Here is an 18,149-nt window from a genome sequence, read left to right as displayed (position 1 = left end):
TCTAAGCACCAAAGAATTAGCGTCCAAATTTTACGTACGGAATCTAATTCTCTCACTTTCCAATGTCATAGAAACTTGAAATTTGGCACGAGCATTGATTATGTCATAAATAGGAAAAGTTCAAGGGTCCCAACTCCAATATGCAATTCTAAGCGCCAAAGAATTAGCGTCCAAATTTTACGTACGGAATCTAATTTTCTCGCTTCCCAGTGTCATAGAAACTTGAAATTTGGCACGAGCATTGATTATGTCATAAATAAGAAAAGCTAATGGGTCCCAACTCGATTATTCAATTCTAAGCACCAAAGAATTAGCGTCCAAATTTTACGTACGGAATCTAATTCTCTCACTTTCCAATGTCATAGAAACTTGAAATTTGGCACGAGCATTGATTATGTCATAAATAGGAAAAGTTCAAGGGTCCCAACTCCAATATGCAATTCTAAGCGCCAAAGAATTAGCGTCCAAATTTTACGTACGGAATCTAATTTTCTCGCTTCCCAATATCATAGAAACTTGAAATTTGGCACAGGCATTGATTATGTCATAAATAGGAAAAGGTAATGGGTCCCAACTCAATTATTCAATTCTAAGCGCCAAAGAATTAGCGGCCAAATTTTACGTACGGAATCTAATTTTCTCGCTTCCCAATATCATAGAAACTTGAAATTTGGCAGGAGCATTGATTATGACATAAATAGGAAAAGTTAATGGGTCCCAACTCGAATTTTCAATTCTAAGCGCCAAAGAATTAGCGTCCAAATTTTACGTACGGAATCTTATTCTCTCACTTCCCAATGTCATAGAAACTTGAAATTTGGCACGAGCAATGATTATGTCATAAATAGGAAAAGGTAATGGGTCCCAACTCACTTATTTAACTATAAGCGCTAAAGAATTAGCATCCAAATTTTACGTAGTACGGAATCTAATTCTCTCACTTCACGATGTAATTTGGCATGAGCATTGATTATGTCATAAATAGGAAAAGTTAATGGGTCCCAACTCGAATATTCAATTCTAAGCGCAAAAGAATTAGCGTCCAAATTTTACGTACAGAATCTAATTCTCTCAGTTCCCAATATCATAGAAACTTGAAATTTGGCACGAGCATTAATTATGTCAAAAATAGGAAAAGCTAATAGGTCCCAACTTGGTAATTCATTTCTAGCGCAAAAGAATTAGCGTCCAAATTTTACGCACGGAATCTAATTCTCTCAGTTCCCAATATCATAGAAACGTGAAATTTGGCACGAGCATTGATTATGTCATAAATAGGAAAAGTTAATGGGTCCCAACTCGATTGTTCAATTCTAAGCGCCAAAGAATTAGCATCCAAATTTTACGTACAGAATCTAATTCTCTCACTATCTGATGTCATCTATGTATATATAAATGAATGTATGTCTGTCTGTCTGTCCTTTATGCATTACTACACCATTCATCCAATCACCATGAAACTTTGGGAAGTTGTTGAGTACACTTCTGGGAAGATTAGTGGCATAGCACAACTATCCTATGATAGGTGGCGGGCGTGCGAGCATCGTCGACAGTTATGCCCCCCAGACAAAGATCGTTTGATTTCCATCTCAAGCACGAAAGCAAAAGGCATTACAAGCAAGCGTGTTCAACTACAAAATGATACATCCGCCGAACGTTTCGCTTGACAATTGCTGCATATTGAGAATGCTGAGGTAAATTAAAGCTTTGCTGTGATTGGTTGCTATTTCTTATACTGCTGAGGAAACATGAAAGCTGTGCTGTGACTGGTTGCTATATATTATACTGCTGAGGCAACATGAAAGCTGTGCTGTGATTGGTTGCTACTTCTTATACTACGGAGGTTACATGAAAGCTGCGCTGTGATTGGTTGTTATATATTATACCGCTGAGGTAACTTGAAAGCTGCACTGTGATTGGTTGTTATCTAGATATTTAAAAACGAATGTATGTATGTATGTATGTATGTCTGTCTTCGCAGCAACGCGCGACGGTTAAGCTAGTCTATATATATAAAATTGAATGTATGCGTGTCTGTCTGTCTGTCTGCGTGTCTGTCTGTTTGTCCTTTATGCGCTACTACACTATTCATCCGATCACCATGAAAATTTGGGAAGTTGTTGAGTACACTCCTGGGAAGATTATAGGCATAGTATAACTATTGTATGATAAATGGCGCGCGTGCGAGTGTCGACAGTTACGCCCCCCCCCACGTAGATCGTTTGATTTCCATCATTACCACCAATTCTCTCACTTCCCAATGTCGTAGAAACATGAAATTCGTCAAGAGCATTGATTATGTCATAAATAGGAAAAGTTAATGGGTCCCAACTCGATTATTTAACTATAAGCGCAAAAGAATTAGCGTCCAAATTTTACATACGGAATCTAATTCCATCACTTTCCAATGTCATAGAAACTTGAAATTTGGCACGAGCATTGATTATGTCATAAATAAGAAAAGTTAATGGGTCCCAACTCGATTATTTAATTCTATGCGCAAAAGAATTAGCGTCCAAATTTTACGTACGGAATCTAATTCCATCACTTCCCAATGTCACAGATACTTGAAATATGGCACGAGCATTGATTATGTCATAAATAGGAAAAGTTAATGGGTCCCAACTCGATTATTCAATTCTAAGCGCCAAAAAATTAGCGTCCAAATTTTACGTACGGAATCTAATTCCATCACTTCCCAATGTCACGGATACTTGAAATATGGCACGAGCATTGATTATGTCATAAATAGGAAAAGTTAATGGGTCCCAACTCGATTATTTAATTCTAAGCGCAAAAGAATTAGCGTCCAAATTTTACGTACGGAATCTAATTCTCTCACTTCCTGATGTCATCTATATATATCCATCCGTCCGTCCGGCCGTCTTTTATGCATTACTGCACCATTCATCCAATCGCCATGAAACTTTGGGAAGTTGTTGAGTACACTCCTGGGTAGATTACTGGCATAGCACAACTATCCTATGATAGGTGGCCCGCGTGCGAGCATCGTCGACAGTTATGCCCCCCAGACAAAGATCGTTTGATTTCCATCTCAAGCACGAAAGCAAAAGGCATTACGAGCAAGCGTGTTCAACTACAAAATGATGCATCCACCGAATATTTCGCTTGACAATTGCTGGATATTGATAATGCTGAGGTAAAATGAAAGCTGTGCTGTGATTGGTTGCTATTTCTTATACTGCTGAGGTAACATGAAAGCTGTGCTGTGATCGGTTGCTATTTCTTATACTGCTGAGGCAACATGAAAGCTGTGCTGTGATTGGTTGCTACTTCTTATACTACTGAGATTACATGAAAGCTGTGCTGTGATTGGTTGTTATATATTATACCACTGAGGTAACATGAAAGCTGCGCTGTGATTGGTTGTTATATATTATACCGCTGAGGTAACTTGAAAGCTGCGCTGTGATTGGTTGTTATCTAGATATATAAAAACGAATGTATGTATGTATGTGTGTCTTCGCAGCAACGCGCGACGGGTAAGCTAGTACATTATATAATGGGAACCATCTTGTACTGATAGGAGATGCACATTGTGATATCATCAAACTCCAACCAGCTGTTAAAGTAAATGATATTATAGTGCCAAAGCTACGCAATACATCCAATCCGTCTATTAAAGGCATGGTCAGCCTGCTGCTGTTCAGAAGCCTCAGGCCGATGACACACCAGCATATTCTGGACACAATTCTGCATCGATAATATACATGAGTGTCCAGGCCTGGCCATGGGTATCCTGACCCAAACTCTGGTCATGATAAGAATCTACAAAGCTCAGCGTTCAGGACAAGAGACCCACACTTAGGCCTCATGTCCATTGGCGGGTCGGATTCCGCGTGCGGGAGCCCGCAGCAGAATCCCACCCTGCCCGCAGCCAAAGACCCTGCATACCTGTGCAGGCAAGCAACGTCGTCCGCACGGACCTCTGTACTACTGGGTTTTCTGTATTGCAGATGGTCCGCACAGCTCGCCGTCGGACATGCGCAGCACAGATTATAAAAAAAAATCTGCAGCTTTCCTGTGGGATCCACGGCCCATTCGCAGTCTCAGCTGTGGGTGGGCCACAGATCGGGCGGCTTTCATTGACTTCAATGGAAGCTGTCTGTGCGGGAACCGCACAGAAATGGAGCATGCTGTGATTTATTTTCCGGACCAAAAGGTCAGAAGAACAAATCCGCATGCTTCAATTAATTTGCCTATGGGCGGCTTGATTTGCGGATCTCCCGCGTAGATTCCGCAAATGAAATCCACCTGTGGACATTGGGCATTAGGTCAAGACACATAACCAGAACACACTGATGTGCCACGGGCATTAAACGTGTTATCCAAATTGTAATATCTCAGTACAACCCATTCCCCATGCAGGAACATAAAAAAATAGTCATATACTCACTTCTTCCTACTGTGTTCTGTGCTGATACTCGGTCTCCCCCACTCTGGTCTGTGTTTACAGTTGCAGTCCCACACAGTTTACAGGACATCGCAAGGGCTGCAGTCAACAACAGAGCTCAGCTATCGATCTCTGGGCTCTGTTTTTGGCTGTGGCCCCTGTGATGTCCTGTAAACTGGGCGGGACTGCAGCTGTAAACACAGACCGGAGCGGGGACCCAGCACCAGTGCACGATACAATAGGAGCAGGAAAAGGCGAGTACATGACTATTTCTTGACCCGGGTATAATGGAGTCGTTCATGCTGCAGCCTCCTCCTCTACCCCACACTCTTCACAACCCCCAAACTTAACTAAAATAACCACGGACACTTCTTCTTTGGATTAATTGGCCACAGCAGCCATTTTATTACAAAATATAAACATTCATATAACCATAACATCTTTTAATTCCAGAAGAAGGGAGATCCTTGGAGCCCCAACTATGTCGCCTCACCAACCATGGGAAATATTTGTAATGCCTCCTGCTGCACATCCACTGACTTGGAAGACCCTATTTCCCAAACCATGCCTCCTGCCGCAAGCCAACTGACTCGAGAGACCCCAAATTCTTCACTTGCCTCTCGTCGCCTACCTCCCGACTCTGAGGTTTACTAGCCATACTCAGGCTAGCCACACCAACCATCTTTGCAGGGGCTCCACCCTGTCAAATCAGAGAGGCGACAGACGCACCTACTAATCAATCAGGGGGGAAGGTAGCTATTCAGCCCCTGCCTTCCCTCCATCCTGCTTTTCTGCTGACTCCAAGGACCCCCCTAACCATCACAGCCAGCACGGCTTGACCCCCTCAGCTTGCGCCGCACCCCACAAAATTAATGCTCGCTCAATTCCCTCCTGCACTGCCAACAACCGCAAATGTATGTCAATAGTATTTAAGTGGACCCGATTACTTCTCCAAAAATTACCCTCACCAGACTCCAACTCCACATCTTGAACTGTCACTCCACCATTCCGCCCCACAAAGTGTGACACCTCTCTATTCAATTTTATCCTTAACCGATCAGGCGCCATGCCAAATTTTCCGCAGAACTATCTCCGACCATACTATAAGCCCCGATATAACGTTAACAATCTAAGCACGTCATATCTAATATTGAGAGACAAGTCCCTAAATGGCCTCCTCCCTAAATTATTCCCTCCTTCATGCAACACTAGAATATCTGGCACCCTGTCCAAGCTCACTAACCTCTGCACATCCTTCAACACCTTGCACCAGGACATCCCCCTCACTCCTAACCATTGTATAACTGCCACACTCCTCTCAAACCTCAGCTGTCTCCACTCTGGCCGAACTCCTGCCCTCTCTGTCCCCCAATAAATATAAGAGTGACCCAAAATCCAGACTATTGCCGGTCGCTGACCTGCAACAAAACTAAACCAGAAAATAAATCACCCCCAGCCCAACAACCATACTTTTTATAATAACTGTGGTCTTACATAAGACTTATACCGCCCAGACTCCCACCTTCCTATCCTCTTTACCGCTTCTGCCTCCATACCCCAACTAGACGCCTCAGTGGCTGCCCCCACCCTAAGGGAGTGTGTCCCAAAACATGAGCTATCCACTCCAATACTCTCCAACACTTTCCTGAAAACCACTGTGAACTAAAACCTTGACAGAAACTGCCCATCTGCGTGCCTCAAAAATGACCCTGTGCTTACTCCCAACACCCCTTTGTAATTCTCCCAAGACCGGGTACTTAGCGGGCACATTACTGCCCCCTTTATGCCTCCCAGGTGTATTTTCTTTCCTTTACCCCGTGATCCGTTTTTGAGTGGCAAATATAAATTTCCAACCGTCCCCCCTACCAATCTAAAATCCTCCGCCTGGAGACCACCCCCCATCTTCTTACTGGGCGATACTAACTCCCCTATCCTTAATGCCACAATAAAGGCCAATGAAAACGCAACCTTCAATAAAAGCCTTTGAAACTCATCCCCACAAACCATCTCTACGGCCACTCAAGTCTTTCTAGTAAACTAAACAAAACCAGCCTACTTGTATCCACTTTTCCTTTTCCCCTCCTAAAACCCTTCAGCACTTACCGCATTAAAAAAATGCTTCGTTATTTCCCTAACTAGATTGACCCGATGTTCGCTACTCGAACATGAAATGTTTGGAAAAGTGGTTATTATGAATCTCCCCTCTCTCTCTTTCCATGCCGCTTCTGTTCTCCTTCCTCTCTCACTCTAACTCTCCCTCCCCCCTCTCCATGCGGCTTCTCTCTCCCCGTCTTTCCATGCCAGTTCTCTCTTCTCCCCGTCTATCCATGCCGCTTCTCCTTTCTCCCTGCCTCTCCATGCCGCTTTTCTTTTCTCCCCATTTCTCCATGCTCCTTCTCTTTGGCCCCCTCTCTATGCCGCTTCTCTCTCGCCCCCTCTCCATGCCGCTTCTCTACCCCCCCCCCCTCCCCTCCAGTGTGTCTGTGTATCTGTATCTCTCACTGTCACTTCTGACTCTCTCCGGCGCTTCAGCCAGCAGCGACATAGTCATGAGACGGTGAGGGAGAGAGACGTCGTGCGACTATGAACGTCACTTAGCAATGATATACAGCCCTGTCAGCTCCCGGCTGTCTTCCGGACCAAAGGTAAGACAGGGGTGTGTTGTCTCTGTGTGTGTATCTGTATCTGTGTGTGTCTGTGCGTCTGTCGCTTCTTTCATAGCAGCGCTGCAACCAGCAGGGACGTTCATAGTTTCCCTAGAGAGAAACATCACCAGACTATGAATGTTGCTTAGCAACACTTGAATCTGCATAACAGCGCTGCTACACTTAACATAGGGAACTTTGATGGGGCCCGACAGGTCACTGAATGTACCCGCCTCAAATTTTGGGATTTTATGGCTCTGGTCTGCATCTAAGGAATTGAATGACACCAAAATCCTCCTCCTAAGGTGAGGTAAACTGGTCAAAGTGTAGTGCATGAAAAAGCATGTAGGCTTATTTATATTAGATACCCCTTAACTTACACCCAAAAGCCACACCTGCTATTAAACGATTCATTCGCATCAACTGAACCCTTCTCCTAACCAACCTAATAACGCATCCTCACTCTATCCTCCTTTGACCTATTGGTCCCGAATCGCGATGACCACGTCTCCAATTCTTGCCACGCGTTTCATATGCCAACATCGTCCCCCGAGCCAGTGATCCCTTAATGAGGTGCCCCACTGCTTGCCTACCAAGCTCTCGAGTCGAGACAGACGAGTCCTCCCTTCCTCTTCTGCTCCTGGGGCCAACATCCTGAACCACTCCCACTGAAATCGAGAGAGAGCATCCTCAATTGAATTATTGAACACTGGAACATGCACCACCACCACCCACATATTTAATGACAACGCCCCCAATACCAGATGGCGCAAGAAATTCACCACCGGGGAAGAAGATGCCATCATGCTATTGATGGATTGCACCACACCAAGGGTGTCGCAGTGAAACCTAACTTTCTTATTCTTAAAATGAGCGCCCCAAAGTGCAACAGCGACATCTATTGGAAAAAGTTCCAACAATACCAATTCAGGAACTAAACCAGTCTCCTTCCACTCCCCCGGCTACTCCCCCACACACCACTGCCCCTGACAATAAGCCCCAAAAGCTGCACTCCCTGTCACGCCTGTAAATAATTCCCAGTCAACGTTCTCACTGACTTCCTCGATCATTACTGGTCTCCCATTGTACTTTTCCAGAAAGGCCGATCACACTGCCAAATCACTTTTGTGGCCTTTTCCTACCCGAATGAAATGGTGGGGAGAACATACCCCAGCAGTGGGTGATGCCAGCCTCCTACAAAAAATATGACCAATCGGCATTATTCGGCAAGCAAAATTGAGCTTCCCTAACAATGACTGCAGATCCCGGACCATGATCTAATTCACCCTCCAGGCCCTAGCCGCCTATTTCTTCAAGTTCTGCAACTTTCCTTCCAGCAATCTACATTCCATTGCATCATTATCAATAGTAATGCCTAGAAAACTCAAACATGTTGTGGGCCTCTCCATTTTATCAGGGGCCGGAGGGACCTCAAAACGCCAGCGACCCACTGACTTGACCCCAAAAGTGTTGCACACACTGGCGACCCCCGGGCCCTACACATAAAAAAATCATCCAGATAATCAATGACCGACTGAATTTGTTCATATTCATTCTGCCATATCTTCTCCTTTACCTTCTTTTTCAAATGTACCCCTAACGGTCGCACAAAGCAAACATACATGCCCTATCATCCAAATGGACCCCATCCTTCTCTGTCTGAACTGCAACCGCTACACCTGCCCCCTGTTCCACTCCAGTCACCCCAGCCAAGCTTCCCGCTGGAACGCTCCCTCTGCTAGATGATGCCTTAGACGGCGTGGTCCATGTCGAAACAGGTGACGGAGCTCGCCCTACCTCATGTCTCTGCAAAAACTCCCACATACAACCAACTAGAGTCCTAAAATCACTGCCCACACCGCTTGTGCCCACAAATGCTCCTTCACCCAACACATTACCCCCTAAACTAGCCCCTGCAGGTGCTACCCGGCTAGCAAACAATCCGTGGATGTTATCTTACCGGGCTGCGTAGGGGCTGTGGACCCACCAGCCGCTGATCCTTCCTCCAGCTGATCCATCTCCCCCTCTTCCCCAACCCAATTGATCCCTTCCAGACTGTGACCGCTCCTCTGTGTCCACAGTCGCCTCCAACCTCCTTGGAGCCAAGTCCGTTCTGCTCACCGCCGTACCTACAGACCGCCGTCCTCGGCCTTCTTCCACCTGACCTCCAGATCTTCCACCCGCTGGCTCCCTTGATCCTCCAATACTCCCTGAGCCATGCCCGCTCTCAGCACAGGGCCTAGTACCAGAAGCCGCACTGCCTGGCAGTATTCCTACCGGGCCTGCCTTCTCCACTCGCCTGTGTTCCTGGAGAGAGCCTGCCCTGAGGTACCTGTAACAGACTCCCTATGTGGCACCAGTGCATTGGCACGTGCTCAGGGCTAACCCTCACCGGCGCACACGCCCTCCTCTCTCTCACTGCTCCAACTGCCGTCTCTGGTGTTCCCAGGGCTTCGCCTGACAACTGCTCCAGCCACTGCAATTCTTGCTCTTCCGCTGCTGCCTGGCTTCTCACCAACAAAGCTTCCATCGCCAGGTGAGTAAGGAATCCTCTTCGGGCTTTTCTATCTTCCCACTTCCACTCTTCACTGTCCTGCTCGACTTCTTTCTTCCTTTCTCTGCTGCACTGCTCCTCAGTCTGGTTCCCCCTTCTTCTTTACCCCCCACCCTCCTTCCCGCACTTTCTAACTCCCCCTTTTTCTCCCTACAACTCTAGGTTATCCCCTTCCTCCCAGTTAATCCAGTCATGCCTGCCTCCTCTTACCGCCTCGCGGGCTTTTCAGCTCCGGCATGTCTTGTTATTGCATGGGGAAGAGATTGTACCAAGATATTACAACTAGGACAATACCTTTAATGAAGGCAGCACAGAAATAAATGCCATAGCAAAAAGATTTAATCGTTTCCACCTAAACCTAATTACTCTGATTAAGACAACATTGGGCTTCATTTATCAAAAATAGGAGCACTATTGCCCATACCCTTAGGATAGGCCATAAATATCGGATTCCTGTGGGACTGGCTTTTGACACCCCCAATGATCCGCTAATTTAAGGTTCAAAAAGTTTTTTTTATTTTCTTTACAAAGAAATTTACATATCACGCCAATGGCTTCCATATTATCATGTAATATATTTATCTGAACAATAAAACTGTTTAACCTAGAGGAGCCTCCATTTCTTTATCTATCAAACGTAGACTTGTGGTAAAATTGGCTCCTTAGTCCCCCACCTGATCCGCTAATTTAAAAAGAACTTGTTTAAAAGTTTCGCGTGCCGCATACAAATCATGTAGAGCGGTCTGGTGCGTGGGCCGGACCATCTCTGCTAGCTGGCTGTTTTGCTAAAAAGTTTACCCCTCTCATCTCTAGTCCTGTGGATAACATACTAAGCATCATCCATGCAGCGCTGCAAAGTCTCGCGCATGTGCAGCAAGTTTGTCTATTGGATAAGTGAGCTCATGTCCGGATAGATAATCTGCCCATGCATCGGTAAACAAGCCTGCAGTATTTGCATGAAATTGGCAATTCAGCTTGAATTACACCTAGCACGTCATCCACATGAGAGGAAAAGAAAGGGGCAAACTTTTTGGCAAAATCAGCAGCTAGCAGACATGTTGAAGCCCACCTACCGGATCGCTCTACATGATTTGCATGCGGCATGGAAAAAAACATTTAAACTGTAATTCCTCAGGTATACTTTTATAAAACACATGGCAAAATAACTTTGAGAAAGAGTGGACCTTCACATTTTTTTATTTAAATGTTTTTTTTTAATTAACATACAAACAAACCCCTCCTCTTCAAATTTTTATTTTCTCCCTCCACTTTCCCACAATATACAAAAGTTGAAACGCTGGTATTCAGACATACAATAAACAGATTTGTCTTTGCTGTATCTGTATAGTGTCCATTGTGTCATTCTTTTCACTCAGCTGCACTGTGCTTCACCCACCCAAATAAAGGGAAAGAAAAAATCTCTTATCCAGTATAAGTACGTACTACAATAAAGTGTTTCAGATTGAGAACCCAAGACGCAATATTAAATGGAAAGTGCAAACAGAAGCACCAAGACATGATACCCAGACATATTTTCTCTCAAATTAAATGTGGAGGGGGCAGATATATATGTTTCAGATCACTACAATAGCAGATCTTCTTGTTTTTTCTTCTACCTTTAGGCAGCATCCCCACGAACGTATATCGGCTCGGTTTTCACGCCGAGCCGATATACGTTGTCTCTCTCTGCAGGGGGGGGGGGGAAGGATGGAAGAGCCAGAAGCAGGACCTGAGCTCCCGCCCCCTCTCCGCCCCTCTGCACTATTTGCAATGGGGAGAGGCGGTACGGGGTTGGGGCTAATTCTCGGAACTTAGCCCCTCCCTTGCCCTGCCTCCTTTCATTGCAAATAGTGCAGAGGGGTGGAGAGGAGGCAGAGAGGGGGTGGGAGCTCAGTTCCTGCTCCTGGCTCTTCCATCATCCCCCCCCCCCCCTGCACATGAGGATGACGTATATTGGCTCGGCGTGAAAACCGAGCCGATATACGTTTGTGTGAATGCACCCTAAGGTAGATAAAGTTGTCAGCATGAGAGGATAAGAATTTGTTGAACCTGTTACTTTTGCCTGAGAGAGATTCCCATTAAATGTATGGATAGTTAAAATCTCCAATGATCACAATGGCATACTTTTGATAATTTGGGTAAATTTAAATCTAATGTAGAAAGAGTTCATCAATATGTTCTGCTTGTGCAGGCGGCCTATAGTAAATGTCGGTACTGGTGCATCTTGTCTCCACCAGAAGCTAGGGGTTGACAAGCCTTGGCTGGAGGTAACACCCAGGTCACGCCTTTAGCTGCCGATTGGCTCCTGCGAATCCATCCAAGTATCCAGGCCACTAGCGAGCAGAGTGACAGCGGAGTCGGAAGAAGCGGCTTCATTCCCCTGCACCTGCACACTACACCAGGGAGGACAGAGATGACAGCTACAGCACTGCCGCTTTGCCTGCGCCACCATGGATGGTGATGACAGCGGGGCTGGCAGATGGGGGGGGGGGGGAGTTGGAAGGAGGTTGGGCCAGAGTGCACAATCACAGCATTGGACAGCAGCGGAGCACACCCAGGAGACTGTCAGCAGGGTAGCCGGCTGATCGGGGCTTATGCGGGCGGACATGGCAGTCAGGCCGGAAAATATGTACGCTTCTCAGGGGAGCGGGAGTTGACATGCAGTATGGCAGTCCTGCCCGGAGTTGTCAGCTGGTAGGGGGTGACGGGATAGCGGACAGGCAGTATGGCACTCCGGCCAGCAGATGTGAGATAATTGGGGGACGGGAACACACATGCCAGTCGCCCGTCAGCGCTGTTCAGGTAAGCCAAGTGAGTGCTGAGGCACCATCGGCTGCAGGACAACCAGCTGCTGTGAACATCTCCTGAAAGGCCAAAGAAGCACCATTGGGAAGCTCCGGTCCCTCTGCTCCCTCCAGCAGGACCTCAGCCAATCTAAAGCTTTGGGGGGGGGGGGGTTATCTACAATCCGGAGCTTGGTGGGGTGCTACTTGTCACTGTGCAGGTCTCCACCTATATTTCTGGTGGAGACAAGATGCAACAGTACCGTAAATGCCTACAATGGTGTCCTTTCTGTTGTTGGTATTTTTACCCAACCAGTTTCTACAGAACTACCATGCTCTGAAGCTTGAATCTCTGTGGAGATGAAGGTTTTCCTAACATACAACGCAATATCTCCTCCCCTTTTATTAGGCCTGCTTCTTATAAATAAGTTGTATCCTTCAAGCCTTGTATTCCAATCATGTGTATCATACCAAGTTTCCGTGATACCTATGACATCATATTTCTCTTCCTGTGTTAGGAGCTCCAATTCTCCTTGTTTAATTCCCATGCTCTGGGCATTTGTGTAGAAACATTTGAGCTATATTCCCAGATACTAAAATGCTCTGGAAGAATAGGGTTGGATTCACACAGGGACCACACGGAAATTCAGCGAGATTGCTGCAGCTGAAGCCCCGCGTGTTTTGGCGCAGGTTTTGAAAGCGGCCAATAGAGAGGAGAGAGCCTGCAGTGGAAATGGCAATACAATTAAAATCTTGCGGCTGTGAATTCCGCTCCACATGTCAGCTTAAGTGCGGCTTGGCTGCAGCGTACTGTCCGCAGCGTGTGGATGAGATTTTTGCAAATCTTGTCCACTTTGCTGCTTGGTCTTGGACTTAAAGGAGATGTCCCGCGCCGAAACGGGTTTTTTTTTTTTTCAACCCCCCTCCCGTTCGGCGCGAGACAACCCCGATGCAGGGAGGTAAAGAAAGCTCACCGGAGCGCTTACCTGAATCCCCGCGCTCCGGTGACTTCTCTACTCACCGCTGAAGATGGCCTCTTCCTCCGTGGACCGCAGCTCTTCTGTGCGGTCCACTGCCGATTCCAGCCTCCTGATTGGCTGGAATCGGCACGTGACGGGGCGGAGCTACACGGAGCTACACGGAGCCCCATAGAAGACTGCAGAAGACCCGGACTGCGCAAGCGCGGCTAATTTGGCCATCGGAGGGCGAAAATTAGTCGGCACCATGGAGACGAGGACGCCAGCAACGGAACAGGTAAGTATAAAACTTTTTATAACTTCTGCATGGCTCATAATTAATGCACAATGTACATTACAAAGTGCATTATTATGGCCATGCAGAAGTGTACAGACCCACTTGCTGCCTCGGGACAACCCCTTTAAGATTGCAGGCGGAAATTCTGTGGCAATTCCGCCCCGTGTGAACCCAGCCTAGGAGATAAACAGCACAGCCACAGCATAGTAAAATAATAGGAGTAAAACCATCACATCCAGCTTTCTTGAATCTTAAGCACTAAAAAGAGAAAACTCTGATGTTAGAAAAATGATGTATAAAGGATAACAAAAGTCCGTAACAAGAAACTCTCCAGACCGGCCTCGCAAGAAACAGCCTGGGGCACCAGTCCTCCATAGCACATAGGAAGTAGAACAGCACCCATGTCCTTCTCTCATTCCTCCGAATCGCAACAAAACTATGAAGGGATACTGTGATCGCAGACCTGGAAATAAGAGAACAAAGCAAACACAGACCTCTCCGGAGACGGATACAGAAAAGTGTTAAAGAGAGTATGATGGTCAGTCACTTCGATGCTGTATTTGACAGTCATGGTGGTCTAACCAATTTATGGCGTTCTTCGGAGTTTCAAAATTAGCCACCACTCTTAATCTGGAGGGACAGATAGCATAAACAAGGTGCGCATTACGCAGGAGCAGTTTAAGATCCTGAAACGCCTCTCTTTTTGAATTTCTGCTAAGAAGTCAAAGAAAAGAGAAATACAGTGACCATCCACTTGAATGTCTCTCGTTTGTCTGGCTTTACATAAAATGATATGTCGGTCCTTAAAGTGTAGCTGCTTCACTAATACTGAGCGAAGTGGAGCACGTATAGGTACCCTGTGTGCTCTTTCCACAGCATACAATGGGCTTAGTCTATCTTTTCCCCAAAAATTTTTTGCGCCAGGTCTCAATCTACCCCGATGGGGTGCTGCCTCCCACCTTTTCAGGCAGGCCAATAATAGGAACATTATCCCTGCATGACCCGTTTTTTAGAACATCTTTGGATGTGTCTCTGCATAGTTGTGCATTAGTTCTTTAAATTACTCACTCTTCCCTCCACCGCAGTGGTCATGTCGGCTAATTTTTGCATATTATGGCATATATGTCCCATGTTCTCTTATATATGTCCCACTTGCATAATGTGGAGAGTGCAAGTGTTACATTTTGGAATAGCCAGAAAAATGCCCAACCTGATCTGGGAGAGAAAGTCTTCTTCTCCAGCAACACTGCAGGCTACTTCCATCTCCATCCAAACTGCCCCTTCAGGGACTAGCCCCCATGAAAGCTGCCCCTGGTCCCTCATCTTGTAACTCCCCTTCACTATTATCTCCAGTTTCAAAGTCTGCTCAGGGTGCCTGTCTGGCAAAGCAGGCCCCATTAGATGCTGAAGCTGCGCCCTAGCCCATGCTCCTGGGCTGTGCAGGTGCTGCACACGGTGTGCCGGCGCCATCTTGCAAGCCGCGCTCCTCCTCACCTCCTGGCTGTTTCTGTTCTGTCTCACTCATCCACAAGTCTCCAGGCACCTCAACTGATCACTCCGCTGTCACCAGCCCCTGTCCTGTGTCCCTTTGGTCTGCAAGGATGTATGTAGCAAGGTTAGTGTAGGAGCTCTCTCCTCTTGCTGCCGCTCACATCCCCCGTCAGGCCAAGTCTCTGACAGCCATTATTAAAGCACAGTCCTTGCTTTAGTTTGGTTGGTAAAACGACAAGTTCCCGTTATGGGCTGTGGCGCTCCCGTGAGAATTGCATCCTTTTCATTGTTTACAGTGCACAGCTCCATATTTTTAGTAGTGGCTATGTCTGGTATTACAGCTCATATCAGTTCAGCCCCACTAAAGCGAACAGGACTGAGCCATAATACTACACAAGGATTATCAGAATACAGAGCTGTGTCTGGTAAACAATGAAGGTTATGCGGATAAGGATAGGCCATAAATATTGTAGCTCCAGATAACTCCTTTAAATGGGCTGTCTAGGATCAGAAAAATATGACGGCTTTGTTCTTAGAACAGCGCCACAACTTTTCATTGGTTGTGCCTGGTATTGCAGCACAGTTACAGTCAAGCAAATGGAATTTACCTACACTACTACACACAACCTGTGGACAATGTTTCCGTATGAGGAAAAAAAAAGTTGTAAGTTATCTTGCACCCATTGCACTAAATAAATACTTTCAATTTTTTTCCCTATTCGTAAACATTAAGGTTGCAACTATCCTGAGATTTCATTACGGTTAAGAGATTATGCCATGTCCCCCTAGCCTAACAAAGGCACCAATAACTTCTTTACATGGGTGATATGGGTGTTAGATAGGGTTTATTATGGGAAGATCAACTCCTCCAACCTATTGTAATATCCTGCATATGGATGTCATAGGCAGGGGGGACACTCAGGACCCCCTTCTAGGAGCCAGAACAGGGAGTCGGTCTATGACAGTTGCTCCCGTTCTAGTGGACCCAATTCTTGCCTTACATGAACAGTCATTCATCTTAATGACCACCATCTAACATCAAATAGGTTTATAGAGTTAACTTTGGATGTGTCAGAGCGACATGTTAAAAGTTTTGATTAGTGGCAATCTTGCTGCCGAGATCCCTGCTGATTGCCAAAACAAGCACCCGAGTGCTGTGCCCCTTTGGCTGTCTTTGTTGCCCATCAGCTTCTCTTGACAGCTGAAGACAAATAGAGGCTTATAGAAGATGTCTACAGATCTTTAGGAGTCTGTCTTAAGCTGCCGAGAGAATCTGCCAAGCAACGAAGACAACCAAAAGAGCAGCGAGCGTCTTAGGACTAGGATCCCCAGTGATCAAAACTTCTGATATGATACTCTGATACATCAAATTTTGGAAAAAGTACAGTTACTCTTTAAAGGGGTGGTCTCGCGAAACCAAGTGGGGTTATACACTTCCGTATGGCCATATTAATGCACTTTGTAATGTACATCGTGCATTAAATATGAGCCATACAGAAGTTATTCCACTTACCTGCTCCGTTGCTGGCGTCCTCGTCTCCATGGTTCCGTCTAAATTCGCTGGTAGCTTGCTTTTTTACACGCGCTTGCGCAGTCCGGTCTTCTCCTTCCAGCACGAGCCGCTTCAGTGTGCTCCCCGCTACAGCTCTTCTGCGCATGCGCAGACGAGCTGTCACTGCTCGGGAGCGCGCTGGAGCGGCCATTCTGTACCTTCCTCTGTTAGAGGAAAGTGCAGAAACTGGAGCTGCCGTCCTGAGAAGCCGCCCAGGTGTCCAGCTGTCCCGAGAAGCCGCCCAGGTAAGTGATGGGTCGGGGGTGATGTTCACTGACAGGTGAAGGCCCCGGAGCCCAGCGCTGGGCTCCGGGGCCTTCACCTGGGCTCCGGAACCTAGCGCTGGGCTCCGGAACCTAGCGCTGGGCTCCGGGGCCTTCACCTGGGCTCCGGAACCTAGCGCTGGGCTCCGGAACCTAGCGCTGGGCTCCGGGGCCTTCACCTGGGCTCCGGAACCTAGGGCTGGGCTCCGGGGCCTTCACCTGGGCTCCGGAACCTAGCGCTGGGCTCCGGGGCCTTCACCTGGGCTGAGGGTCTAGCGCTGGCGAGCCGGGAGCGTAGCGCTGGCGAGCTGGGAGCGTAGCGCTGGCGAGCCGGGGGCTAGCGCCAGTTACCTGCTGCCTGGCGGTGGGTGACTGGTCGGCGGCTGCGGTGGGTCTGGTCGGCGGCTGCGGGGCGTCGTGTTGTCATGGAGACACAGCTGGCAGCGTCTCGGGAGCGCGCACGTCGGGCTGCAGCGAGCGACGGGAAAAGAGCCGGCGGCCATCTTGGGGAAACTTTTATAAGTTGCTGAAACGCTGGAACGGTAAGTACAAACCAGCTAGAAATGTCATTTACAGGGGGGCTTAGTAATGTATGCTTAATGGGGGGGACTGGGCAAAAAAAAAAAAATCACTGCTTCCTCGAGACATCTCCTTTAAGCCCTTAAGAACGCGGCCTTTTTTAACTTTCGTTTTTTCTTTGCCACTTTAAAAAAAAAGTCTGACATGCTATACAAACTGACACTCTAACGAAATACAGTGAATTATGGAGACCTTGGATTAAAAAGATGGACATCCCAGGCCTCAGACATAACTTGCTCTCAACCTAAATCCCCCCCGATAACCACACAAATCCTAAAAGAGCTAAGCAAAAGAATTACCCAAAGTCGGTAGCGAATGGAAAACAAGATGTGAAGACCTACTTTTCCATGTTCTTTCATGTTTTTATGTTTCCTTTATAATTTTGTAATTGCTGAAGCCTGAATACCTAGAATTCACCGAAAAGGTCAGAAACAGGCGATACAATAGAATTCAGCTCGTTAAAAGAAAGGTTATGTAAGAAATGTACAAAAATGGCTGAAAATAAACCTTTGTCATTCCTTCTATTAATCTCACCGCCCCCTGCATGGGGAAATAAGAAAGCATGAATGACTACTGTATTAACTCTCTGAACTTTAATAAAATCTGTTGAAACT

This window comes from Eleutherodactylus coqui, chromosome 1 (assembly GCF_035609145.1).
Source record: "Eleutherodactylus coqui strain aEleCoq1 chromosome 1, aEleCoq1.hap1, whole genome shotgun sequence".
NCBI classification, from domain to species: Eukaryota; Metazoa; Chordata; class Amphibia; order Anura; family Eleutherodactylidae; genus Eleutherodactylus; species Eleutherodactylus coqui.
The sequence above is the reverse complement of the archived record's forward strand: the minus strand, read 5'-3'. Positions refer to the sequence as shown.